Below are 27485 nucleotides of genomic sequence, written 5' to 3'. Positions count from 1 at the left end.
GATTCATCTGTCATAGCAGAAATGAGGTCTGTCCTCTGTCCCTTGTTTTACAGTGTCCAATAGGCCCTTTGATCTTGTAGGCAGTTGTTAATTTTATGGGTTACACAATTCAAAGTGTCAGGCGACTGTGAAGTGCTTACTCAGGAAAAGAACCAGCGCAGCTGCCTCGGGCCTCTCGGGCCGCCTTGAAAAGTCTCTCCAGGGATGCTTTCCCAGGCCTGAGAGTTCAGGCAAATATTTGTGCAGTCAAGTTGCATTTTCTAAGACTATCGATAGGCTCAAGTAGAATTTACCTTCAAAGTCCCCAAGAGACTCACGTATCCCAGCTTCCTGACTGGAAAGGAAAAAACAGGCGATTAGCTCTTCTGGGCCTCGAGTGGCTTTCTTTGCACCCCAGCAAACACAAGAGAAACTCCTCTCAGCCATGGGCAGTGTGAGGATAGAGAGTCTCCATGGGGGGTTGTCAGGGATAGATGTCGCGCATGCGTACTTCATGCTGTAGTGTGCGCAGTCAAGGGGAAGGTTCCTTGACCAGCTGCTTCCCACATCCACACGTTCAGCCTCAAGAAGGAAGATCCAGTGGGCACCAAATTCTGTCCTTAGTCCACAGTATCTTTGCTGTTGTTATTATTACGATGGTCATTGTTGTCTTTAGTTAACTCACCTGTAGGGGAAGGAAGAGAGCTCGAAGTGACACCACTGGGAACAACTGGGCAGGGAGCACCTTGAGCGGAGGTGGTAGGGAGCAAAAATGAAAGGAATTGGAACCAGCAGAGTGGGCCTCATTCTCCAGATGCCTCTTCTCTGAGATGGGGACCAGATAGGGATGGACTTATCTGCTGGAAGTGGGCCTGGAGGGCTGTGTTCAAACCCTGAGTTTGGAGGTGTGTACGGCGGCTTTGTGCAGAAGAGCATTTCTGAAGCTGCCCTCCTCCTGGACGCTCTGCTGATTCCTTCTCTCCCAGATGCTTAGGAGAGAGATGCGAAGAGGCAGATAGCTCAGGCTGGCACTTGTGGGTGCTGTCAGGGCTTTCCCGCCAAACGTCTCGCTGATTATTCACAATACCCCTTTGTGGTACGATTTGTTCTGTGTTCTTTTTATGAACTGGCAAAGCAGAGGTAGGGAGATTAAATAACTTGATCTGTACCAGACAGGCTGTAGATAATAAAGTCCTCGTCGCTGAGAGGCAAGCTGAGTCCAAAGTTACCTCACTCACAAGACCTCCAACCACAGACACCCGGTTCTAAGACAAATGTGTGGCCTTGTGAGGACGGGAGGGTGTGTCAGCGAGGGAGGACGGAAGCTTGACTTTGAAATGGAGATTAGCGAGAAAAGTGGCATTCAGCAAGCACTTGCTGTGTGCACCAATGAATTTGACATCTCTTTGGATTCCCTCATCAGTCCATCAATGGTTAAACTTTTCCCACTCGGTGACAAGGAAATCAAGACACTGAGACATATATCTTACCTAGAGTCACATGCGTGGGAGACGACTGAACCAGACATTGTAGTCAGGAATGTCTTAGTTGCCAAGTCCCTGTTGGCTGCACAGCTTCCTAGTGTGGCTGGGAACCTCTCCCATGGTCAGATAATGGGTTATTCAGCTCAGTGATGGCTGCCCTGCTCTTCAGTGCCCTTTAATGGGTTATTCCATTATTCATCTTTTGAGATGCATCTCTTAAGCTTATGGTCTAGGCTCCTGTTCTTCACAAGGGGACAGAACCCAGGGATTGTCATGGCAAACTAGCTACTGACCAAGTGTCGATTTGGCAGCTCTGCAGGAACTCTAACAATAAATTAGGGAAGATGCTGATATAGTCTGAATTTGCACTCCTGTCTGTGGGGGACTCATGGAAGAAGAGCGGCCTGTGGTTTGGTCTGGGGTAGATGCAGAAGTGAGCATCAAATGAGGATTTCGTGCCTTCCATGGGACCATCTATCATCTCGGTTCTAGAGTCTCAGGATCTCTATAAAAGGCATTGCTAAGGGGAGATGGGGAGAGAAAAGTGTGAAGGGGAGGATGGGGAGAGCTTGGGGGAAGGGTGGATATGGGAGCAGGGAAGTATATATCTTAATTAAGGGAGCCATTTTAGGGTTGTCAAGAGACTTGACTACAGAGGGGTTCCCAGGCATCCAAGGAGATGCCCCCAGCTAGTTCCTTGGGCAGCTGAGGAGAGGGAGCCAGAAAAGGCCAGATCCTATAGTCATACTGATGAATATCTTGCATATCACCATAGAACCTTCATCTGGCGATGGATGGAAATAGAGACAGAGCCACACATTGGTGCACCGGACTGAGCTCCCAAGGTCCAAATGAGGAGCAGAAGGAGGGAGAACATGAGCAAGGAAGTCAGGAATGTGAGGGGTGCGCCCACCCACCGAGATGGTGGGGCTGATCTAATCGGAGCTCACCAAGGCCAGCTAGACAGAGACTAAAAAAGCACGGAATAAAACCGGACTCCCTGAATATGGCGGACAATGAGGGCTGCTGAGAAGCCAAGGACAATGGCACTGGATTTAGATCCTACTACACATACTGGCTTGGGGGGGGGGGGCTAGCCTGTTTGGATGCTCACCTTCCTAGACATAGACGGATGGGGGGAGGAACTTGGACTTCCCACAGAGCAGGGAACCCTTACTGCTCTTTGGACATGAGAGGAAGGGAGAATGGAGGGGGGAGGGGGAGGTAAATGGGAGGCGGGGAGTAGGCGGAAATTTTTAATAAACTAAAAAATAAATAATAATAATAATAAAGGCATTGCTACCCACAAAACACGCCTTGGTCCTCAGAATCTGCAAAGCATCATGAGAGAGGGCTCTGCACAGGTCCTCTGGTTATTGAAGGTGACTCATTGGTAATTTGGCTCCATATTTATATTGCATATTGATGGAGCATAGAGAACTTTAGAGACAAAGACAGGAAACCAGGACCCCTCATGTTTGGAAGAGAAAGAGGGTCAGCAGGAATGGGAGGGGCACATGAGAGGATAATAGTCGGTGAAAATGACCAAATGCATCGTGAGCAATAATAAAATGACGTTTCAAGCCTAGGAGAGACCTAGGCCTTGGCCCTGGTGCTCAGGTGCCAGGAAGAATACCACCCCAATGTCCAAGTTCTTGGACAGATCATGAGGGTTGATTCTCAGATCTCTGCTCAATGATGAAGAGTTTGGTTAGATGTAATTTAAGCACCCAGAAACATGTCTTCCAGGATAGAGACCGTGGAACGGGGGTAAGGGAATATGGTTTGAGTTATCTGCATTTTCTTTCACGTATTGTCTTTCAGGCTCACACCAAGTGCGTATCTGGCTTTCTAGGAGTAGAAAGGCACACGGCTTTGTCTGGACGTGTCTAACCAACATTTCACTGGACACCTTTAGGTGTCAAAGTGAAGCTGAATTAACCTTCCTGCCCTGCTCACACGTTATAATCACTACCACATTCCAGTGTTTATGTACACGGCCGGGTGACCATCTGAGAAGGTCGTAATCAAACAGTTGAAAAAGTGCACGCTGCCTCCGGTCTGTCACTGGCCAGCGTCTGCATCTTAATGACATGCACTATTATTAAGGCAAACCTGACCCTGTACAGGAAGGACCAATCACATGTCACATCCGTGCTCCCACTTGGTCTTGTGAGCACACATTCCACACTGACTGCAGCCCTGGGAGCGAGTGTTTCCCAAGGAAAACCAGCACGGTGTGGCTTGAAGTCTGCTGGGGTTCATTGACTCTGTCAAAACACGTCTTGAGCTTCTAAGGGGATTTCAGATTATGAATCAAGAGCAAAGGCTTTTTTAGTTGGAAGAAAAATAATATAAACATGCAAAGTGTTTATATTTCCAACAGCTAAGACATTTTCAGAACACGTCGTGGAGAACAGGAGAGTCACAGTAAACACTTGTGGCCAGGTTTTTCCTGTGCTGAACTTCGGCATTAGACCATCCATCACTGAACAGCAATGAGGCTTCTGATCCTGCAAATTACGTCCTGCCTCTTCATTAAGTGGCCATGACATTTCTGATTACTCCACTGTGCTCCCAGCTTTCAAGCATCTCTAGGCACTCTTTGACTTTCTTCCCAAGGAGCTAGCTTGTGTTTATCTCCTGGTGGCCCTGTTAGATAAAATCAGATGGGCTGGTGAGATGGCTCAGCGGCTAACATGACTCGGTATGCAAGCATGAGGACTTGAGTTCAAATCCCCAGAACTTATTATAAACAACAACAACAACAACACAAACAAACAGAAAACTCAAAACATAACCAGATGTGGCTGTGTGTATAGTTGTAACCCTGGCACTGTGATGTGGGGTGAGGCAAGAGAAATAAGGAAGAGGATGACGGATCAAGACACCTGCTGTCCGCCCCTGGTCTCCACATTTGCATAGTTGTATACACACGCATACATCACAGACACACACACGTCACACACAGATACACACACATACATACACACATGCACATATATCACATACATATACACATATCATGCACACGCATACATCACAGACACACACACGTCACACACAGATACACACACATACATACACACATGCACATATATCACATACATATACACATATCATGCACACGCATGCATCACAGACACATACACATCACGCAAAGATACACATACATACATATACAGAGATACACAAATATCACAGACATATGCACATATCACGCACACACATACGTCACAGACACATACATCATACATACACAGACATTAAAAAATAATAAATGGAAAGCAGCACACGTTTCTGTTGGGCGAGGGATTGCGGCACATTCTTCCAGAACTTTTTCATTCCTGAGGGGATAGCAGCAAGACAGACACTTGCCTGGAACATCTTAAGCTCAGCCATCTTAACACTCCTGCTTTCTCTGGCCTCATGATCTGGGGCTCTTCAGGATGCTTGGATCTGGATGTCCTCTGAGCTGAAGGCTAAAGAGAATATGACCTCAATTTCCAGACCCCCAGTGGGTGAAGACCAGGGATGTGCTTGCTCCATAGGAGCAAGGTTGTCTCCTCCAAGCACCTCGACCCTGGAGCTGTTTTTCTGAATGTCTGCCCTAGAACTCACACAGGAATCCACTGGGCATTATGAAGGTCTTGGGAGCTAAGGACTTTTAAAGGTGATGAGGAACTGGGGTGATAACTCTGTGGATGATGCACTTGCCACACAAGTGTGAGGGGCTTGGGTTCGGATCTCCAGAAACCACGGAGATTGATGGGTGGGCCTGGTGGCTACCTACAATTTCAGCGCTCAGGGGGAGGGGACAGGAGTCTCTGTGGAAAGGTGACAAGTTAGATTAGACCGTCTGCAAGCTCTTCCCATGAATGTGTATTCACATGTGCACCCAGACATACAAACACACGCATGAAAGAAAAGAGGAAGATGCTTGGGTCTCGGGGCTCTGTCTTTGAGAACTGGATTAATGCCACCATCATGGAAGGAGATCAGTTGTCCCAGAAGTGACCTTTCTTATAAAAGCCTTGTTTTCTCTTGCCCACCTCTGCCTCCGCTTCCCTCTGCTAGGGTCTGCAAGGCCCTCAGCCGAGATAGGAAATTTCCTGTTGAGCTTCCCAACAAATTTCTTTGTGAATTCGCATTCACTCACATATGAAACGAACATGTCAAAACCACATGAGGCGCATTTTGATATTGTTCATTATTTCCTACACTCCAGGTAGTCTCTCTTCTGCTTTCATTTTTAAGCCCTGGTCCTACCCTTCCACCCTGATCTCAGATGGGTTAACACTGGTGAGACCTATCATATATGGAACAATGGAACATTCTCCCCTCTACCAGGAGGGATTAGAGAGTAAAAACTGACAAGAGACATGCTCAGCCCCTGGAGGATCTAAGACCGGCCCCTTATTTTTTTCTTCCCGGACATCATCCTTTCTTTGCTAGACCAACTCCTGGAACTGTCTTACCATTTTGCAGGTAAGAATTTTGTCACTAAAAGGGCAGAGTTGTGACTGAAACAGGATTTGAAGCCAGGTCTGGCTGACCCAAGCTACAGCTGCCTCCCGTGATTCATCTCCTCTCCATTTAGTCCATGTACATTATCCACAGGCTGTGGGGACCCAACTCGTAATACGAGGAATGGCTTCACAATACTGCGGTGGGAAACGGAACCCTAATGAGGGGCTGATTTCTGCAAATACAGGAAGAGGTATTCCATCTTATGTTGTATATCTGGAGAGCCTTGAATGATACCCAATTGAACTTCTTCCTTCATCATCAAAGTCGTATTTGCTGAGGCCGGAAAATCAGGAAAACAGAAAAGTAAAAACACACACGTACATGCATATACACAAACACATTGATCAGACCTCATTAACTGGAGAGACACTTTGCAATCTCTTCTTCATTACACATTTAGTTATTTTAAGATTTATTTTACTTTTAATTATATGTATATGTGATTCTGCGTGTGGGTGTGTGGCTGTGAGTGCAGTGCTGGTAGAGGCCAGAAGAGGGCGCTGTATCCACTGGAGCTGGAGTTGCAGGTGGTTATGAGTTGCCTGTTGTGCTGATAACTGAATTCCAGTCCTCTGCAAGAACAGTACACACTCCTAACTGCCAGGCCATCTCTCCAGCCCCATAGCTTTATTTCACAGTGACTTTTCCTCATGTAATAAAATTTCTGATTTGGTCACCTTCCATCTGTTTGGGATGCTGTCTAACGTAATAAAGCTTGTTCCTGGCAGATGCTCACCAGAACTGAATGCCCTCTGAAGCAGAATCTACTTCCCTGATCCTTAATTCTGGACCAAGATTGTCTTTACCTTTTTTGTACATGGTAGACATTAACAATACACTTTAAACTCAGATTCTGCCAACACTTTTCTTGGCAAGTATTTCAAGTAGTCCCACTACTGTCAGTGAGAAGGGAGAGGAGAGAGCTATAATTTGTCCCAGAAGAAATGTGTGTTCACAGATTGGCCTTTGTCTCTGGGCATTGTTGGGACTTGCTGGGTTCTGGGCTTTTTATCACAGGCCCCCTGGTGCTGGCTGCTGATTTTCCCAACAGGCAAAACCAGCAATTATTAGTCACGTTGATCCTTCCAAGAGCCCGGAGAGGTGAGTATGGCTATCATATCTGCAGAAGATTGAACAGGAGGGCTGCTCATCTTAGCGTCTGTGAGCTGAAGGAGGACCTTGGGAAGAGCAGCTCCCTCGCACCTCAGGGGGATCACAGCAAAAGCCAAGAGATCAATCAAGGCCTGGACTGAGGAGAGGAGCCAGGAAGATCAAAGACACAAACGTTGTTTAACTTTTTATGTACCTATTTGTTTTTTTTCCATTCAACAATCCCCAGACTAATTTGGCTGAGACAGAAACTGAACCTCTCAGGAACCACACTGAGCATGTAATAATGAAGCTGTCCCCTGGTGAGTGCAGGAGAAGCATATGGTGACCCAGCAAACATCGACTCACAGGATAATGGCTCTGAGGAAAAAAAAATCCATGCAGGAGAACGGAAAAGGGCTCCTGGGGAGAAGGCTATTTACCGACACCCAAAAGAAGAGCCACTGTTATCCAGGCAAGGAGAAAGTGCCACCCCTGGAGAAGGCAGAGCGGTGTAGCCGGAGTCTAGTTAGAGGAGCAGACCTACGGCCAGAGTCGGTCCATCCCTTATTTATAAATAAAGTTTTATTCGAACCCAGCCACATCCACTTGGCCATGTATTGCTGGTGGTGGTTTCACTCTGTGGCACCAGAATTGGAGAGCTGGGATAAAGGTTGTGGGTCTCTGAACCTAAAGTGCTTGTTCTCTGGGTCTCAGGGAAAAATGTCGGCAATTCTGGTTCTAGAGAAAGGGGACAAGGACAACTTGTGAAGTTGTGAAGTGGGGGGCAACGTAGAAGGGAGGGTCATCAGTGGAACAAGAGGAGAAGGGAGGTCACGAGGGAGGCTGAACCTTGTCGGAGTACAAGGAAGAACTAGGGAAGACTGAGCCAATCTACCAGAGGGTCAGATCTCTGTGTTTAAAAGATGACAGCTTTCATCTAAAAGCCCTAAGGCTTAACCCCAGGCTGCCTTCCCTCAGCCTGCCATTTAACAAACTCTTACCAAGGGAAGGAGTAACATAAGCAAGCTGAAGATTCAAGTGCTGTTCCTACCGAGCAGGCGCATAACCATGTGACGAAGCTCTCATTATTTTATATTTTTATGTCAAGCTGTTTCTTCTTAGGAAGCATTCAACCCTAAACAAAACACTCTCAAACATTCGTACTACTGCTTCCAGTGGTGATGTGTGTCCCTTTTAGCAATGGCATTCAATTGTAATATTTGAATGCAAAGAAAATTAGCTCCTCAGAGGGAGGGGGGTTGCAGTGGGGATTTTGGATGGGAATTGTACATCTGCTTCCCTGGGTCTCCAGCTTGCAGCCTGCAGATCTGAGGACTCCCTGGGCCTTATCATTTCATGAAACTACTATTTCTTGTGACAAATCTACCTTTACACACACACACACACACACACACACACACACACACACACACACACACTTGGAGAACCCTGAGTAGTTTGTTGGACATGATACAGAGTTTATATGAGAAATAGAACCAAGCCAATTTAGAGCTACAGAAGTGAGGGTGTGATTGCTTGATTTATGTGACTCAGCTCACACCATGATGGACACTGAGAAGTCCTAGTCTAGGTTATCTGCAAACCAGGGGACCAGGGAAGCTGGTGGCCTAGCTCAGGTAAGTCTGCAGGACCCTGGGGGCACCACAAGTGTCGTTTTCAGTGCTAAAGCCAAGGGTCTCGGAATCATCTTAGGGTCTTGTCTTAGTTAGGGTTGCTACTGCTGTGATTAAAACATCATGACCAAAAGCAACGTGGGGAGGAACTGGTTTACTTTGTCTTGTGAATCCATGTCACTGTCCATCACTGAAAAAAGTCAGGACAAGACCTCAAATAAGGCAGGAACCTGCAGGCAGGAGCTGATACAAAGGCCATGGAGGGGTGCTACTTACTGTCTTGCTCCTTATGGCTTGTTCATCCTGCTTTCTTATAAAACCCAGGATCAATAGCTCAGGCACCACCCACAATGGGCTGACCCCTCCCACATCAATCACTACTTAAGAAAATACCCTATAGTCTTGTCTTATGAAAGCCCAGTCTTAGGAAAGCATTTTCCAAGTTAAGGTTTCCTTCTCCAGGATTATTATAGCATATGTCAAGTCGACATAAAACTAGCCAGTACTGGTCTCAAGCTCAGAGAATCGGGAGTTCCACTGTTTCTGGACAAGAGAAGACAGTGTCCAGCTCCAGACTGGAAACCATGCATTCTTATTATCTACTACCTCTTTTGACCTGGGTCCTCGAGTAATAAGATGGTGTCAGCCCAAGTGGGGAGATGGCAGGTCTTCCTCTCTTCCTGTTACCTGAGCTTCCAGTCTCCTCTGGAAACACCCTCACAAACACACCCAGAAGAAACATTTTAACAGGTGTCTGGGTTTCTTTAATGTAGCCAAGATGCAGACTGCTCATCACATGCAGTCCCCCTATTTATTCTCACGATACTTTATGTTAAAAAAGGAACTTCATAGCACTGATTAAAACTGAAAAAAAAACATACATAGCCCCCCATCACCTCTGAGTCTTACATCGGTTCCCTCTTCCTCAATGATCCTTGAGCATTTTAGGGTGAGTGTAGTATAGATGGTCTGTTTAGGGCTGAGAATTCTCCAGTCCCTTGTTCTCTGCATCTTGTCCAGTTTTGGGTCTCTGATGAGAGTCGGGAGATGCGCTATCCTATGGGTAATCATTAGGACTCAGTTTAATACCTTTTACCAGCACATAACAGTAGTAGGTTCTCCTGTAGGGCCTATGAACTATTTAGCTACAAGTCTATAGTCCAGTGATGGTGCCAAATAGGGGTTTTATTTTGTCGAATGGACATTAACTCCAATCAGAGAGTGATTGGTTACTCCCATGATGTTGGTGGCTGTATTGCACCAGCGGGCATGCTTTTCTAAGCCAGCCACTCTTAGGGCTCATGTGACTCACAGATGGAAATGATAAATGCCTACGTCCCTCCTCCATTAGCATTTGTAGCCCCTTCCAGTATTGTGAAAGCTAGCCAGGAGAGACGAAGAAACCACGTCGACTGGACACAACAGACCAGCTGCACATATGAAGCCACAGTGGTTGTTACGGCATGCACAAGATCTGCCAAGCCCAGCCAGCTCAAATTCTAGCATGAAGAGGAAGTTGGACCTGAAGTTCCACCCCTAGTCTAAGAGTTATTGGAGAGCATTAGCTGCTGGGAAAGGAAGGGTCAGTGTTCTCTGGGAGTATAACCCCTACCTCAATGAAAGGTTACAAAATCAAGAATATTTGTGCAGCACAAATTGGCATTGATGGGATGGGGCACAAAGTTGGTGGGAAGGGAAGCAGGGGTGGATCGGGAAAAAGTTGGGGGTGTGTCTTAGGTTTTCTTTTCTTTCTTTTTTTTTTTTTTTTTTTTTTTTTTTTTTTTTTTTTTTTTTTTTTGCGCCACAGCAATGTTTATTGAGAACGGGGAGGGGATCAGTCCTTCTTGGACACCGCCTTCCTCTTGGCCGCCAGCACATTGCTCAGCTCCTCCTGCTTCCTCTTGGCGCGTACGTGCATGCCCACCCGCTTCTTGATGAACTTGAGCGCGCTTGTCCTTGGACACCTTGAGCAGCTACATGGCACGCTGCTCATAGGGCACGAAGCCCCACACCTCCCGGATCATGTCCTGAACGAACTTGGTGTGCTTTGTGAGGCGCCCGCGCCACTGGCTGTGCCTCTGCTGGCTTACGTTCTTCCTCACCTTGTGGCCCTTGTTGAGGCCCACGGCTATGGGGTAGCGCAGGGCCATGGCTGCTGCTCTCCAATGGCGGCCACGACAGGAAGCCTTAGTTAAGTTTTCATTGCTGAGATAAACACCACGACCAAAAGCAACTTCAGGAAGAAAGGGTTTATTTCATCTTACAGCTGATAGTCTGTCACTGGGGGTGGGGGTAGCAGGTCAAGAACTCAAGGAAGGAACCTGGAGGCAGGAACTGAAGCACAGACCATGGAGGGATGCTTCTCACTGGCTTGCTCCCCATGGCTTGCTTAGCCTGCTTTCTTAAACAATCCAGGACCACCAGCCCATGGTTAGCTCCGCCTCCCATAGTCTGGGCCCTTCCACATCAATCATTAATAAAGAAAAGGTCTCACAGACTTGCCTACAGGCCAGCCTTATGGAGGTATTTTTCCAAATGAGAGTCCCTCTTCCCAAGTGACTTTATCAAGTATCAAAATAACATAAAACTAGTCAGCACATGGAGGTAAGTTGAATATGGCCAAGACTCGTTGTAAGAAATTCTTGAAGAACAAATTTTAAAAATGGAAAAAATTGAAAATCAAGATTATTTAAATAAATAAATGACCAATGGATAACATCGCCTTTAGGTGGGTGACGGGCTCAGACTCAGTCCTGGAAGCTGATTACTTTCCTTCTCTTTGAGCTCAGAGCTAAGCCAGATCTGGGTGCTATAGACTGACCAGATAGCCAGGAGTGAAGCCCAGGCTATAAAGTCCTCACTGGGTGATTTATGACCCCGTGTTTTGCACTTACTCAACACTTGCAGAAACAGTGTCCCCTAATCACAGAGGCCAGGAGAAGGTCAAAACATGGTCATCAAGCTTTCTTTTGCTGAAACCAGGGTGGCTTGGTGGGTGCAGAGGCAGCTCCTGGGCGTCTTACGGTTGGAAGCTATGATGTAGGGGCGACTGATGAGCACACCGAATGAATATCGGGGAAACAGCAAACCACTTGTGTGGAGAGGGTGGGTTTGATCATGGTTTTTAAGTACAAAAGGCCCGAAACAAATCAATTCAACTTGAGATAGCTCTTGTCTTTATCCACATGTGTGTGATTTAGAAAAGAAATCTGCATTGTAAGCATGAACCCAATGACTTATACATTTTTGGGGGCACCTTGTTGTTTGGTTTCGCACCGCCGAATATTTACTTAGAGTCAAATGAAATATGGAATTCATTATCACTGTTAACTCCAGGTGAGGGGTACATGCCATCTGACTTTTAGGGTGCCAGCGACATTCAGGTAATGAAAAAGAACCTCCCTCTGAGCAGAAGTCATGTTATGGGTCTTCAGGACTCAATCATCTGGAATCTGTGAATGTCATCATAGATGACAAAGGACATGGTTTACTTAAGAATATGGAGCCCAAGACCAATGGTAGGTATCCTTACAAGAGTGAGTCATACATAGTTGGGGAGGTGGGGATATGGGAAGGATGGACAAGGAGAAACTGCGATCAGAATATATTGCATGAAAAAGTTATTTTAAATAAAAAGAATCAAATCTAAATATTGTAAACATTTATACTTAAAGTTTCGCTTACATAACTTGTCTTTAAAATTTCGACTTTCAAATAGCTATTAAACAAAAATGAGATGTGGCTTATAGTGAGGAATGGAGGGAAGGAGTGATAAAAATTTATCAATTGCTGTCTATTAGAGTAAGAGAGAACACTGGAAAGCCGTTTCTTACTTCAATACAAGATGCGACACCTTTCTTTGAAGAACTTCAGGTTTACAGTAAGGGTGAAGAATGTACACAAGGAAAAAAGCGGGTCAGGGGCAGACTGGAGAAATGGCTTAGTGGTTAGGAGTGCTAACTGCTCTTCCAGAGGACCCGAGTAGCAACTCACAACTGCCTACGACTCCAGTTCTAGGCAATCAGATGCCCCTTGGTTTCTGAAAGCAAATGGTGCACATAGACTCATACAGGCACGCACACATCCATTTTCTAATCAAAGAATGGAGCAGAGGGGATTGGTGCACAGGAGATGAAGAGGTCATGGGGTCACAGAGGTAAGGATGTCAACAATGTGGTAATTTGAAAGTAATTGGTCCCCATGAGCTCATAGAGAGTGGCACTATTGGTAGATGTGACTTTCTTAGAGTAGGTTTGGCCTTGTTGGAGGAGTGTGTCACTGTAGAGGTGGGGCTTTGAGGGCTCATTTATGCTCAAGCCATGCCCAGTATCTCAGTTCACTTCCTGTTGCCTTTGGATCAAGATGTAGAATCCTCAGCTCCTTCTCCAGCACTGTCTGCCCAAATGCTGCCATGATAACAATGGACCAAACCTCTGAAACTGTAAGCCTCCACCTCAATCAATTGCTGTCCCTTATAAGAGTTACTGTGGTCATGGTGTCTCTTCACAGCAATAGATATCCTACCTCAGACAATGCTGGACTTTTCACTGAGCTTCTTCAAGTCGAGGTGTCTAAAGGTCTGATCTCTATTCACCCCGATATTTTCATTTCTCACCTCCATAAGTGTAAGTGGGTGGATTTCTGTCACTTTAGATAATGATGCCAAGTTGTCAGTGATGGCGGCTCCCAGAACGAACCTACCCCTTTGTCCTCCGAGGCCCTCTACACAGCTCTTGGGGGAGCATCTCCACGAGCAGCCAGCTTCTCATGAGCACTTTCTTCTGCTGTTTCTCTGGGGGCCGTGGAGGCAGAGAACCCAAGACTTTCACCCGATGAGACCACAGAAGGACTTAGGAGTGACCTAAGGAGGTGTGGAGATGACTCTCGGGAAGCTCACAAACTTCCATGTTCTCCGTGAGGAGGCTGTGGAGACTTAACAACAGTGTTGCCCATAGACTGTGGACACATGCAGCTGTATGGCCTGGAGCTGTTCTGAATGGCTAGCCAGGCAGTGTGTAATGCCCGCAAAGCCAAGCATGTGGATTCCACACAGTCAGCCAGCTGGAGGCCAGCTTCTTTTGCCCCAAGAGTGGGTTAACCCTGGAGAGCACCAACCGACTAGAGAGGCAGTGGAGACCAGGAGATGGGGTTTGTGGCACCCTTAGGAAAAGCCAAGAACGGTGCCGCTCAGTCGAGATTCAGTATGAACCACATTATGCGCATTTCAATTTTCTAGAATCTGTATTCTGAAGTTTAAAAATGAGGTGGAATTAATTTTGGTAATATATTTTATTGAATTTAGTTTGTCCAAAATATCATTACCTCATGCGCTCTACCAAAAAAATGGCTGGTAGAATAGCTCCTATTTTTTCCTGTGTATGTGCTGTCTTAGATACTTGGCATGCATTTTCTGCATAGCATAACCTAGTTTATACTGGTCACAAGGCCAGTGTCATTAGCTAGATGGTAAGGGCACCTGTGGCAGACACAGTGGGATGAGCTTTGGGGACTGCACAGGTGGCAGGCTGTACACAAGGGACTTCCATTTTTTTTTTCTCCTCGATCCCTGAGCTCTGGCATTTGCTTTGTGCGGTCTCCAACAGCGATCCCTGGCAAGCATTCCCAGGAGGCTGGCCTGCGCATGCATTTATGTGTGGTTATGGTTTGCGGCTGGGGCCAGGCAAAAGCCAAGAGAACGCTGAGGAGGAACGGCATGAATGAAAGCAGGGTAGACATGACAGGAAGAAGATGGCTGGGGTCCAGATGTCTGAGAACCTTCCCACCCCTTCTGAGGAAATCCCGGGGTCTGTCGGAATGGACGAAGTCCCAAACTGTGGCATCTCCTAGAATCTCCCCCCATCTTGCGTCAGATTGAAGAAGCACTGGACAGCCCAGCCTGAAAGCATCTTCAGGAGGAGGAAGGGGGAAAACTTGGTTTACTTCATTTCCAATGGAAAGTTAATTGCTTTTTGGAAAGTTGTTTGCAGCCAGATGAGGACCACACAGAGGAAAAGAAAACACAAAACACAAAACAAAAAGCAAAACAAAAAAAAAAAGAGCACTGCCCTCAGATGGGAGTTTAGCCAACAGTGACAAGAGTCCTCTGCTGTTTGGAGCCTGATGGACATCCAGGGCAGCTCATGGCAGAGCCATTGTTTATATTGACAGCTTAACAGCAGGCTTGAAGGAAGAAGAGTTTGGGGAGGCAGTGGGGAGCTGTAAACACTTAATCCATCACAGAAACTTAGAGGGAAGCAGGCGCCACGGAGCCAGAGCAACCAAACCCTTAATTGTTGGGCAATCCGCCGTCTCAGCTGCCCTCATCTGCACCCAGTAGACGCCAAGACGGTGCAGCATTTAGACATCGGCCGTCAGCGCCGGGTGGGTGCAGCAGAGGGTGTGGCAGCATCTGTCCCTTGGGAATACCAGAAATATGATGGATATTCACCTGCCTGTCTTGCTTATCTCATTTATTCAAATTAACCAGTGCCTGGCGCCGGAAAGAAATGGGCTAGATTCAGACAAAGATGAATTGTCGTGAAAAGGGAAATTATGACTCAGAAAATGAACATCATCAGGACCACTGGAATTTTATTAGCTAATCAGGGCTGTGATATTGAACTTGTGAAGATGCTTTTCTGATTGCATTTTCTCCTTGTATCCAGAAGGACTCGTCAGGGTAGTGTTCAGCGGGGCGGAGAGGGAGCAGCACAGACTATAATGAGCTGTTTAATGCCCTGCTCTTTCCCTAATGTTTTTGTTTTGTTGCTCAAGTCTCATAGATTTCTTGAAAGTGGTAATGCTTAATAGGATTAGCCTTGAAGGCACAAGTTACCCAAGCCCCAGGTCAAGTATGGTCAAAATTTCTTCACACGGCTAGCTATTGTGTAGCAGGCATTGTGGGGATCCTGGGTCTCTGGCAGTGAGTTTCCTGCCACAGAAGGAAACAGCAGGGCTGGTAGCTTGGCGGGGGTGGGGGACCCTAGTCACCCACTACTGCTAGCATCTCTATTTTTGCACATTTTTAATTGTTGACATTTAGTTTTTGCCCTTGGCTGTATCTTCACCACCCAGCCACATTGTCCTCTTTACCTGAGGACAGTTTCCTCTTTACCTGCAGAGTCAGAGCTAATCCTCACCCCTGACCCCCACGTCTCCAGGGAGAAACTTACCTTCTTTGGATGCTAAGCTTGGACCACCTGACTCATGTCTGCTGATCTCAGGAGGTGCATCAAGGGTCTCTACAGGTTCTTAACAGAGAGCCCAGGAGAGGCCCTTGAAGGGGCTTCCTCAGGGGGAAGATCATGCTGGAACCCCTTGAGCTTTAACTGTGGAGGCAAAGAGGGTGTGCCCTTTGAACAACGAGAGAGCACGGACCCTTTATTTGCATCACAGAACAATTCTAAGGTAGACTGTGTGCTCTCTGGAAGGCCCCAGGCAGAATCAAGTCTCCATTTTCCTAGGTAGGTACCAGGCTTGGATATGGATTATGGCCATCAAAACTCATGCTGAATCCCAACTGAATGATGGGATTAAGTTAATGAGGGCATGGGCTTTACGAATGGATTAATGAAGCTCTTGAGGGACTAGGTTAGTTCTCTTGAGACTAGGTGGCTATTATTCAGGCTGTCCCTTTCCTTCCACATACGCTTGCACTCAGCACAAGGGTCTTGGTGGCATCAAGCTCTGGAATGTCTCCTCTGCCAGAACCATGAGTGAGACAAACCTCATCCCTCCATAAAGTCACCACTTCTGGGGGGTATTACAGCAACAGGAATGAGCTGAAAGACCGGACATCTTAACAGCGCCCTCAAAGGTTGTCTTCCACGCTCTCTTCCTTATCGTTTGGGTTCCCTAGCATCTTCTCCATGTGAGCCTAATGCTTTCTTTTGGTAGAGTCTGGGGGTAGGGGTGGGGGTGGGGCGGCAGGTGCAATGAAGAAGCCTGCTAAGACCAAGACCTCACTAGGGGCGAGGAAATCAGTTGCTGGCTCAGATTTACAGCGCACATTTCCCGAAGCCAGGTACAGAAAACGAAGCGCTTCTGTGCTTGATTCAATTCGCACAAATGTCTTTCATGATAAAATACCATTTCATCCCCATCTTACGGACAAGGAAGGTGGACTGCAGGGATGTGCACGTCACACAGCTTGATTTTGGGGAAACTGTGATGAGAATTTGGCAGACAGGATTTAGCTCCGTTGCGCAAAATATACCCTTACAGCTATTAAATCCCTAAGACAGAGAAACTGGCTTAGCGCCGCTTGGACCCACGAGTGTGTTATCTAGCAGTGCTGAGCGCCTCGCCGAGGATCTGCATCCCAGCCTGCGTCTCAGCGATAGATGGATCAGGAAATGAGGAAGGTGATGGACCTAAATTAACATGGAGGAAGGGCTGACCATGCAGTGCCCTGAGTCTTGTCTTTTTTTTTTCTTTTTAACATAATTGGAAAGGGATTGAAACCCAGAGCCCAGACTCCCTGCAGGCTTCGTGCTCCTCCTTAGGCAGCACATTAAAAGCCCCCCTACCTCCCTCACTCTTCCCATGTAATGCGGTATGCTGATGAAATCATTTATCATCTGTGAGCTGTGTTGGCTGTCTTCTTGGGGAATGTAACTGCGGGCTCTGAATCTGGATGATCTGGATGTGCTTTAATTAGGGCTTAACAGATAGGGGCGCAGGCTTCTTGTGCAAGGTGGCTATGACTCCTTGGGGTTTAACCCTCCCAACTTGTCCAGACATATTATCAAGGAAATACAAATATATTATATGTGTGCATATTATATATGACTGGTAAATAGATAGGCTGCCTTCAACAGGCCAGAATGCTAGGACTAGAGGTGCCAAGAGGCACACAGCCTACAGGGGAATTTACACATATTAATTGTGCTTAATTCTGGGTCTCCAGGTTCTGCTCAAGAAGGACCACAGTAGGATTCCCATCAGACGTTTAGGTGTCTGAACCTGCTCAGAGCTTTCAAGGGACCCTGTGTGCCCAGAGGGCAGCCTCAGCTACACAGATATGCAATTCCCCTTGTGAGGTGAACTTGTGTGTGAGCAGTCGTACTTAGAGAACTGAGGGCTCCGGGTGTCCATCACTTCTCATGCAGGGGTGGTGATTTTTGAGCTGTCTGGCCACAGTTGCATTTTCTGCACAGGTTGGTATGATCTAGAATGGATGGGACTCAACACCACCTGCTTCCATTGGGTTTTCAAAAACTTTGACCCTGGGTTTGGAGCAGGCTGGAGGTGGGAGTGTCGGGCCTGCCTGTGCGGGACTGCGGGGCTTTACAGAAGGGCTGGAGTCTATGCACAGACTCTGGAATGTTGTGAAAAGAGTGGCCTTACTCTCAGGCTTTCAGAGTAAATATGTTTGTGTGGGTGTGTCTCCCAAGAAGGTATGTTTGTGTTTCATCTGGCTTTTCTTTTGCCCGAGTTCCTAGCAAAACTTGAAATTCAAGTTCAAGGTAGGAGGAAGGGGTCTGTTTGACCAAAAATGACCTTGAGCTGTGACGGACAAGTGCAGGATCAAAACAAAGAGGCCTGTCTCACCCAGTCTGGAACAGAGGCCCAGGGAGAAGAGCAAGCTGGGTGCAGGCTTGGGGAGATGAACTCTCTGTGTAGCACTGGATCAGAGATTCACGAAGAGTCCAGGAGAGCAAAAGAGTTAGGTTTCTTCTGGACAGATTCCAGGACGGGTGTGAAAGGCATCTCAAAGTGTCTGAACAGAGAAGATATATTTATGTTGAGGTCACAGGACTGTCTCCAGGACCTCAGGGCGGGATACAATCCAACCCTGTAGTGGGGCAGTTAGGAGTAGGGAGGCTCTCGAAGCTGGTTGTCTCTCCATCTCTCCCCACCTCTACTCCTTCCCTTCACCTCGAGGTTTCTAGAAGTCCTCAGCTTGTCTGGTCTGCACTGAGCCACTGGCAGCCCGAGGTGCTAGTCCAGCACAGGCCGGGGAACTGCTGGTGAGTGTGTGGACAAACAGGGAGCTCCTTGGCTCTGTATCTGGGAGGAGTGTTTTCTACCATCACTTTGAACACTCTGGTGCCTGTACCAGATGGGGCACAGGGGATGGGGTGAATCGTTTCCTCAGGTTCCAAACAAGACACTTCAAGTCAGAGGAGATCTTTTATGCAGGCTAATTGAGGTTGAGCAGAAGAGAGTATCTCCACTGTAGGAACAGGATACCATCAAGTCCTTCTCGGTGGCATGGAGAGACCACGGCAATAGATGGAGGGTATAGCGGAGAAGCAAGGTGAAGTTGAGATTGTAGGGGTAAGCATTGGAGCACAGTCTTTGTGACCGCAGTCCCAACAAGTGGGTGGGGGTGGGTCAGTGGGCATCCCAGAGCAGCTGAATGGGACTAAAGGTCATCAGCCCAGCTCTGATGAAGTCCATATGGGTGCATCTCAATATGGTGGACAACGTCATCACAGGAGTCCATTTGAAACAAATAGAGAACCTATTTAGGAACTTTCAACCTGAGTGCTGCGTTGGGGTTGGAGGGTTTATGCTTTAACCTGGCTATTTGTATGTTTATTTCAAATGCAAAGTTTTCTATGGCTTTCCTCAGTCCAGTTTTTATTGGTTGAACTCATATTTGCTGATCTTGCAGATCTAATGCTCTCATGAGCTCCCGGAATAACTGAACATCAACCATGGAGACAGCCAGGCTCAGGTCCCACATCGGTCCAGCTTTCTGCATATGGCCAGTCAGGACAGGGGTGGCCCTCAGTGCCCCCGGAGTCAGCAGCAGTGACTCACTTTGGAAGACTGACTTGTGGCATAAGACAACAAACTTTGGTGTTGCTTTGTCACTGTGCTAGTTTTTTAAAAGGTATAAGATACCATTGATCTTTTGAGTTTAATATTAAGTGTATTCTCCCTGTGCGTTTCATCTATCATCTATCTATCTATCCATCCACCATCTATCTATCTATCTATCTATCTATCTATCTATCTATCTATCTATCTATCATCCATCTATCATCCATCCATCTATCTATCTATCTATCTATCTATCTATCTATCTATCTATCCATCTATCTCTTCTATTCTATATCTGTCTAGATTGTTTATTTACACACGATGTGTGTATATGTATTAATACATATTGATAACTTTCTCAATATATGCAAGTCTTATTCTTTTCTATTATTCATAAAATACCCATGCATTTATAACAGTCCTATAAATATGGAGTACTGCATTTAAATGTATAAAGTGTGAATAAAATACCACACAACACACACACGCACACAGGGGGAGAGAGAGAGAGAGAGAGAGAGAGAGAGAGAGAGAGAGAGAGAGAGAGAGAGAGAGAGAGAGAGAGAGAGAGAGAACTGGCACTTTTCCAAGTGTGGATAAAGGGGTTTATTAATTAATCAGTGTTGATGGTTTGAGATCTCTTCACTTGGGTGTCACCTGCTCGTGTTCGAGCTGCTGAGCACAGGGGCTGTGGTCTGGGCATGTGTGCAGTTGGCAGTGCCCTGTCAAGTTGGGTCTTATCCTGAGCTGCAGAAAGGCCCTGAGGCCTGGCGATGCTCTGTCGTGACTCCCCTTGATGTATGGTTGTGCCAAGTCTCGTCATGTCACATCCGTTGATAACTCTGTATAATTAATTTGATGCCATCTGATGTGGCAGCAGGTTCGATATTTAAGACATGAAAGTTGTCCATGCCCCATGGAGCACATCTGCTCAGTGGCATAATTCAAATTAATTTCCAGCAATTTCGGGCTGAGCCCTTGGAGCCAGTCTCTAATCTGCCTGGCATCCTCAGGCACTCCTGGGATAAGGATCTGCTCTGCGGCATGGCTCAAGACATTGTTCGGAAATTCCTATTTTTAAATTTCCTTTATAGCTATAGAAATCATGCAAAGGCCTCGCTCAGGCTTCCTGGATTCCCCTCAAGTCTGAAATCCCAAGCTAATCCAACTGTACCGGTGCAAGCTGAGCTTACTACCGACGAGAGCCTGTGAGTGCACCCAGAGCCGGGCCTGCAGCTCCAGTACCCGTCCCAGTAGGACTCCAGTCTCCCTCATGGAGTTACGGTGTTTGTTGTTCATCTCCAATTTGGGTTAATTTATTCATGGCCTCCCAGAACTCAGTGTTATTTTTCAGAGTATTGGCTGTTTTGGTTTTTGGAATGCAATGAAGTTCGTTTTTGGCTGTTCTCTGTTTCACATTACATAATGTTGGCAGGAACGGCCGCGGAAGCACTTTCTGTGTCCTCAGTGTGACCTGCCAGCAGGTGCACAGGCCTGAGGTGCCTCATCACCCCGAGCTTAGTTTTGCTTACGTGTAAGGCTTCTCCACATTGTAAACCCACGCAGGTAGCCCAGGTCGGCCCTGAGCCTTTGGACACTTGCCTGCCTCAGCCTTGTGAGTACTAGGATGGATAGCATCTGCTACCATGTCCCGCCCCCTTTCAATTTGCTAAGGAGATAATCCAAGGGTGTTCCACGTCAGCTCCCCCTTGCTCTTTGGCCCCCTAATGCCCACCCTTGAGTCTGATCTGCCAGAGTTTTCATTCATCACAGTGTTGAAGGCAACTCCTCTATTTATAACCGCTTCCTCTATGTCTGTCAAAGGAGAACAGGCAGAAAGGAAGATTCTAAGCATTTATCGGAGAATTTCCCTGTGTGAGCGGCAGCTCATAGGTGTTGCAGGTGAAGAGTCGCTGGTGATACTGCTTCTGTTGTCGCTTCGGCTTGCAGAGCTGCCGTAGGACCTCGAACTCCATCGCCGCCCTCACGTGACTTCCTTGACTCTGTAATAGAGTGGCTAGTGGAAGTAGACTTTCCTTCTTTGTAGCTCCTTCAGGCTATGAGCCCTGTTAACAGCAACTCGGAGTGGACTAGGAAGAAAACCCAGGTTTTTCTAGGTGTTTTTCACCCCTTGGGAGGCAGATGAGGATGAGGTGGGCGTGTCATGGGCACAAGCATCTGGGTGGCTCTAATGGCACTCACTGGTTTTTGGTCCAAGGGAGTGATTGCAATGTCAGTACACAGAAAAGGAAGCCATGGTTCTGTGATGGTGAGGGATGTATCTGGAGGCCCCTGCAACCATCATCTGAATGGCAGAGCCGAGACAGATTGATTGATTTAATCAGATCCCCAGTTTTTGATCCTCTCACCCTACCAGCTTGCCATGCTTTTCCTGTCTAGGAAGTACTGGGAAACATGAAAAACAGAGCAGATCCATCACAGCCAGAGCAGGAAACAAAGATGGAGATGCTGTCTCTATATCCCCATAATGCCCGAAGAGAAGATGCTGCACCAATATCCCTGTGACACCTGAGATGGAGGCGTTGTGCCAATACCTCCATGAACGAAATCTGTCCTCATGGTACCAGGAACACTCCCACAAGCACTGAGACTCTGGAAAAGCGTGGTCTGCTTCCTTTGGGTTGCCCAGCTCACGGCTTTGAGTGGACACGCTGTGTTATCAGCATTTGGGTGTGGCAGGAACAAGAATGAAGGCATTGCCCTTAGCGAGGAGGGAACATGATCTTATTTATCTGTCAGGGGTTCAGTCTGATGGCCTTGGACACACAATTTGCTTCAAATCACAGAGCAAGGTTTTAGTGGCTGCAATTTGGTCTCATTCATGCATCTGTGAACGCATGGAGAAAATTACGGCGTCTGAGTGCAGTGCCGACACCTCACAAATGGGCAGGACATGTGTGGGCCCAGATGTCTGCTGGATCCACGAGAGGACCCAAAGACCACAGCGTTAGGAGTCTGAATTTGTACTGTGAGGTGTAGTAGGCAGTAGAGGACAGACAAACACGCCCCCACTTATTTACTGAATGATGTAGGTGTGTCTTCTATCTATCTGATGATTTCATTGGATAATTAATAAAGAAACTGCCTGGCCCATTTGATTGGCCAGTCCTTAGGTGGGCGGAGTAGACAGAACAGGAAGAAGGAAGTGAGGTAGATGGCTCAGTCAGATGCCACGCCTCTCCTAAGTGAGATAGACCACCGTGCCTCTCCTCGGAGAGAGAGGCCAGACGCGATGAAGCTCCAGCCCAAGATGGACGTACGCTAGAATCTACCTGGTAAGGCACCACTTTGTGGTGCTACACAGATTATTAGAAATGGGTTAAAGCAAGATGTGAGAAAGAGGCTGGAATTAATGGGCCAGGCAGTGTTTAAAAGAATAAAGTTTCTGTGTAATTATTTCGGGTTTTAAGCTAGCCGGTGGCCGAGAGCAGGGCGGTGGGAAACCGCCCGCAGCCCCACACTACAACTGAATAAGTGGTAGGAGTGCTGGTTCTGAGTTTTGGTAATGGAGACAAGGAAGGCCTCTGACCCCTGGGGACTTACATGTCAGGGTGGGCCAGGTAACTATTGAATAAAGATGTAGTTCCAATGACTAGGTTAGAAAAGACATTGGATGCCTTTAAAGACTGAGGAAAGACACCTCAGGATGTGGCATTTAAACCCGGCCCCTGTGACCACAGCATGGGAGGCAAGGGAGCTGAGACTGAACTCAGGCTCATTCTCCCCCACAAGTTCATAATATGTACTCACCCAGCCGCTGCTCTCAGCTTGTATTCCAAGTTCATAGGTCTTCACCTGCCCCGGGGCTAAGTGACCCAGTCTTAGCGCAGGGCGAGGAGAGGTTAGGACATTTACAGCTTTTGTCATTGACGTTTTGGGTGCTTTGAACAATTTGTCTTGCTGGAGCAGGGCTTCAATGTCTCGTCTATAAAATGTGAAGAATGTTGTCTTGCATAATCGTGAGGAGCACGACACACAGCCCAGTCCAGGGCTTGGTATGCAGAGCAAGCTGGATGAAGTCTGCACGCAGTTCATGCGTGCTTATCCCACACACCTGTAGAGATGCTAACCGCGAAGGTCCTGTATCCGGCAGCGTTCATGCGCACTCACATCTCAGCGGCAACCCCGCTTCCTGAACCACAGATTCAGTTAGGATTTATGAAGAAAACCAGGCAAAGGAAACAAACCTTCATTAAAATCTGATCGTTTCTTGTTTTCACTTAATGCCATTTCCCCCAAGCCATCTGGGAGCAATTTATTGAAACCATAATTGTGCATTAAATATTGCAATTTGTCCCAGACTCCGCCTATGAAATAAACAGTATAGAGAGTCACTGCAGAGTCAGCACATCCAGAGATTTGCTGCCTTTCTGCCAGCGACACCTCCGTGTCCTCGTGGTTTCTCTGTGTCCCCATGGCTCCTCCCCTGTCTTCCAGGAGTCACCAGAACAGGGCTCAAGGCAGAGCCTAGATTTTGGCCACCACCTGGTAGGAGAAAAACATCATTGGTGATGAAAACCCCCGAGGATGAGACTGCAGGGAACAGAGTACCATTTTAAGGTAGACGGTCCTTGGGGCCCCCGAGGGACTAGCTCTGTCTCCCTGGGAAGGCAAAGGCTTACCATGGCCCTGAATTCTGACCTGCCGTGGGAGAGGACTTACCTAGGGCACCAGGGGCCCTAGAGGCTGTTAACTGTCTGTTTCTCTGTGTACCCTGAGTCGGAAGTGGGGTAGATAGTAGATCAGATGAGGGAGGAGGCAGGCTGTGTGTTGGTGGACCCATTGCTCTGGGGTGTGCTGAAAGTCCCGATACAACCGGTTTCTCAGCCCAGAAATAGACTAAGGGGAAACTGTCGATACTGATACATGGGTAAAGGCTGGATAGAGTCCTCAAAGTTCTGGGGACACAGAGGACTGTAAATTGTGGGGTGTCTGTGATGCGCAAGGTGCTGTGAGTTAGAGACTACAAGTGTTTGGGTGGATGAAGTCATGAGCGGCTAGACAGAAGGAGGCCCATGGCCTCCATCCTTGCCAATCACTGCCTGCATTCCTGCTTTGCATCTTTGCTCTGGGCAAGCGCCCAGGCTCCAAGCTGTTTCATCTCCCAGTAGGGTTTTCTTTCCTCTCCTCTCTCACCTACTCATCTGCCCAAGTGTCTGCCTTCTGTCTGTTAGCAGCCTCGATGCATTCTGGGATACAAACAACAGCCTTCTGAGAGGGGGCACTTCTCTGCAAAGAGCCTGGTGTGGTCGTTTGATCATGACTCTGGGCCCTTAGGCTCGGGACTGAGAAAAAACAGTTCACAGTGTGCCTGGCCTTTGTGTATTAAGGGTGTCTGTGACAGGCCATTGAGTCTATCCACAGAGCGGGTTAGCTAGGGGGTGGTATGTGCTGCTCAGCTTTGTCCAGAATCTGGAGGCAGTGGGAGTATGGTGGAGAGCACAGAGATAAAACCTTGGCTGGAAGAGGGCAGCAGTAGCCAGGGAAGCCAGATGGGAATACTGGGGCCAGCATCCTTCCTTCAGCGAGCCTGAGAATGACTTGCCGGTGGCTCACAGACAGCTTTCCTCCTGAATAACCTTGGCAGGCTTGGGCAGGCTTGGGCAGGCTTGGGCAGGCTCTGCGCGGATTGACTGTCCTTCCTGCAGGCCGGTGATGACAGTCTCCTAACAGCTGGTTGGAATCTCAGAGGAGCAGCGGTGGGGAGCGGGTGGAGGTGGGAAGGCAGGCTGCGGGTGCTCACAGCACTTTAGTTGTAAGGCATGCATTGCCAGGTCACTACCTCTGAGACACGGCGTGAATGCTGCTGACTGAGCCCTGACGAAGCCCTGTTTGCTGTTTGTCGAGGGCAGTGGCCTGCCTCGTGAAGAGGGCACAGATGCACACCTTAATCAGTATTAGGAGAGAGTCTCGATGACGTTAAAAAGTGAATAATGAGTTTAGTGTGAACACACACTTAAGTGTATCCATGAACACTCGTACTATGACACACCGCAAGGGGAGAAGCTGCTCAATTTGGTAGCAAAGCTACGTCCCCTTTTATTTTACATTTTTGGAGATTTTCATAATAGCCAAGAAGAAGGAAATATGGTAAAAACAAACTGTGAGGAAGAGGGTGTAAAGTGGAAACACACTCAAGCCTGGGCAAGTCGGCTGCAGAGGATGGCGGAGTGGCAGGGGACCAAGCTCAAGTGTCAGAATCCTGACCCTCCCTGATAGTGACCCATCTCTGTGGGTAACATTCAATTTTCCACTGCCTTGGCTTCTCCCACTGCGAAAGCCTGTCACCCTCCCTTTGAGACTGGCCTGACCCCAGCTAAAAGTTAACTTTTTTTCCTTAAGCAATTCAAGTTACTCCATCAATGCTATTAATTAACTATCCCTTAAACACTTCCTATCACCAACTCGGCACAATGAAGGGATTAGGGGAGATGGAGAGGAAGAAGGCAGAGACATCACCATCCCTCCTGTGAGAAGAGCAAAGGTCAAAGTGGTTATGTAAGAGGACGGTGGCTTCTGCTAGGTCCCCTCTCTGCGGGCATCGGCAACTACTGGGGGGACTGTGTGTTCAGCTCCCTTCTCTTTTCTTCTGTCTGGGATGAGGGAGGCCAGCTGGGGTTCTCCGGGTCATCTGAGGCTGCTGGCTCCCTTGGCTCAGCCTGGTCTGGCCTGGCACTGTTTCATGAAGTCATAGGAGCTTTTCCTGGCACTGCATGCGCATCTCCCTCCTTCCCACTTTCAGCCCTGATAAATGTATGGTTTTAGATAGATAAATAGATATAGATATATGATAGATAGATAGATAGATGATAGATAGATACATACAGACAGACAGACACACACATATATACATACCTATATATACACACACACACACACACACACACACATATATATATATATATATATATATATATATATATATATATATATAGAGAGAGAGAGAGAGAGAGAGAGAGAGAGAGATGGAGAGATGGAGAGACACAGAGAGAGGGGTTCTTGGAAAATCAGGTCTTCTGAGGTCTTCCTGTATCCATACTTATTATGCCTGCACACTACTTCTATGAACCATGGCTAACAGAGTTAGAGACCCTCTCTAAAAAAATATACAAAGGTGAAACTAGAATTTCAGATAAGCAATCATGATTTTTAAATTCTCTCTCTCTCTCCCTCTCTCTCTCTCTCTCTCTCTCTCTCTCTCTCTCTCTCTCTCTCTCTCTTGTGTGTGTGTGTGTATGTGTGTATGGTGTGCATACACGTGCCCCTATATGTGTGTATATACGTCAGAAGACAACCTCAGATGGCTTCTGTATTCTCCTTTGTTTGAAACAGTGTCTCATGGCTGCTATGCACACCAGGCTCTCTGGCCACGAGCTTCCAGGGATCCTCCTGCCTCTGTCTCTCATCTCACCGGAGGGTTCCTGGGATTTACAGAGGCACATGGGCCATGTCTGCCTTTACATGGCTTCTTGGTGTCCAAACTCAAGTCCTCAAGTTTGTACAGCAGGGACCTTACCCACTGGTCTGTCTCCTCAGCCCAGCAGCATAAAGCTTAAGTGTCATTGGCTGCTTTCTCCTGACGTGTATTTGAGCTGGGTGACTAGTATGTGGGCAGCCCTATGTGAGGCACAAGTCAATGAATCCATCAGCAGGTGTATTTGGGGCATATCATGTAGGAGGATAAAGGGGGTACCCACTGTTGAGAGTCTCAGATTCAATTTGAGGGTGGGCTTAGCAAGGTACAAATTATGGTCCAAATCTGGCCACTACTTGGTTTTATAAAATGTTATTGGAATGTCACCATATCCTCATTGGGGTTGCTTAGGGCTGCCTTCCTGCTCTGGTGGTTGGGTTGGGTTACAGTAACCAAGACTGTGTGTGGTCCATAAAGCCACAAGTGTTTACTCTCTGGTCCTTTGCGGAGAGATTGCATTGTGCCTACTCCTGATTTAGGGTGTTGATGGGCAGGAAG

At 47.4% G+C, this 27485-nt stretch overlaps 1 pseudogene; it reads right to left on the bottom strand.

Moving 5' to 3' along the window:
* Window positions 1-10553: 10553 nt before the first annotated feature.
* LOC119821565 lies at window positions 10554-10869 on the bottom strand (annotated as a pseudogene).
* Between the last annotated feature and the right edge of the window lie 16616 nt (window positions 10870-27485).

This window comes from Arvicola amphibius, chromosome 8 (genome assembly GCF_903992535.2).
Source record: "Arvicola amphibius chromosome 8, mArvAmp1.2, whole genome shotgun sequence".
NCBI classification, from domain to species: Eukaryota; Metazoa; Chordata; class Mammalia; order Rodentia; family Cricetidae; genus Arvicola; species Arvicola amphibius.
This window is presented reverse-complemented; position numbering and strand designations above follow the sequence as displayed.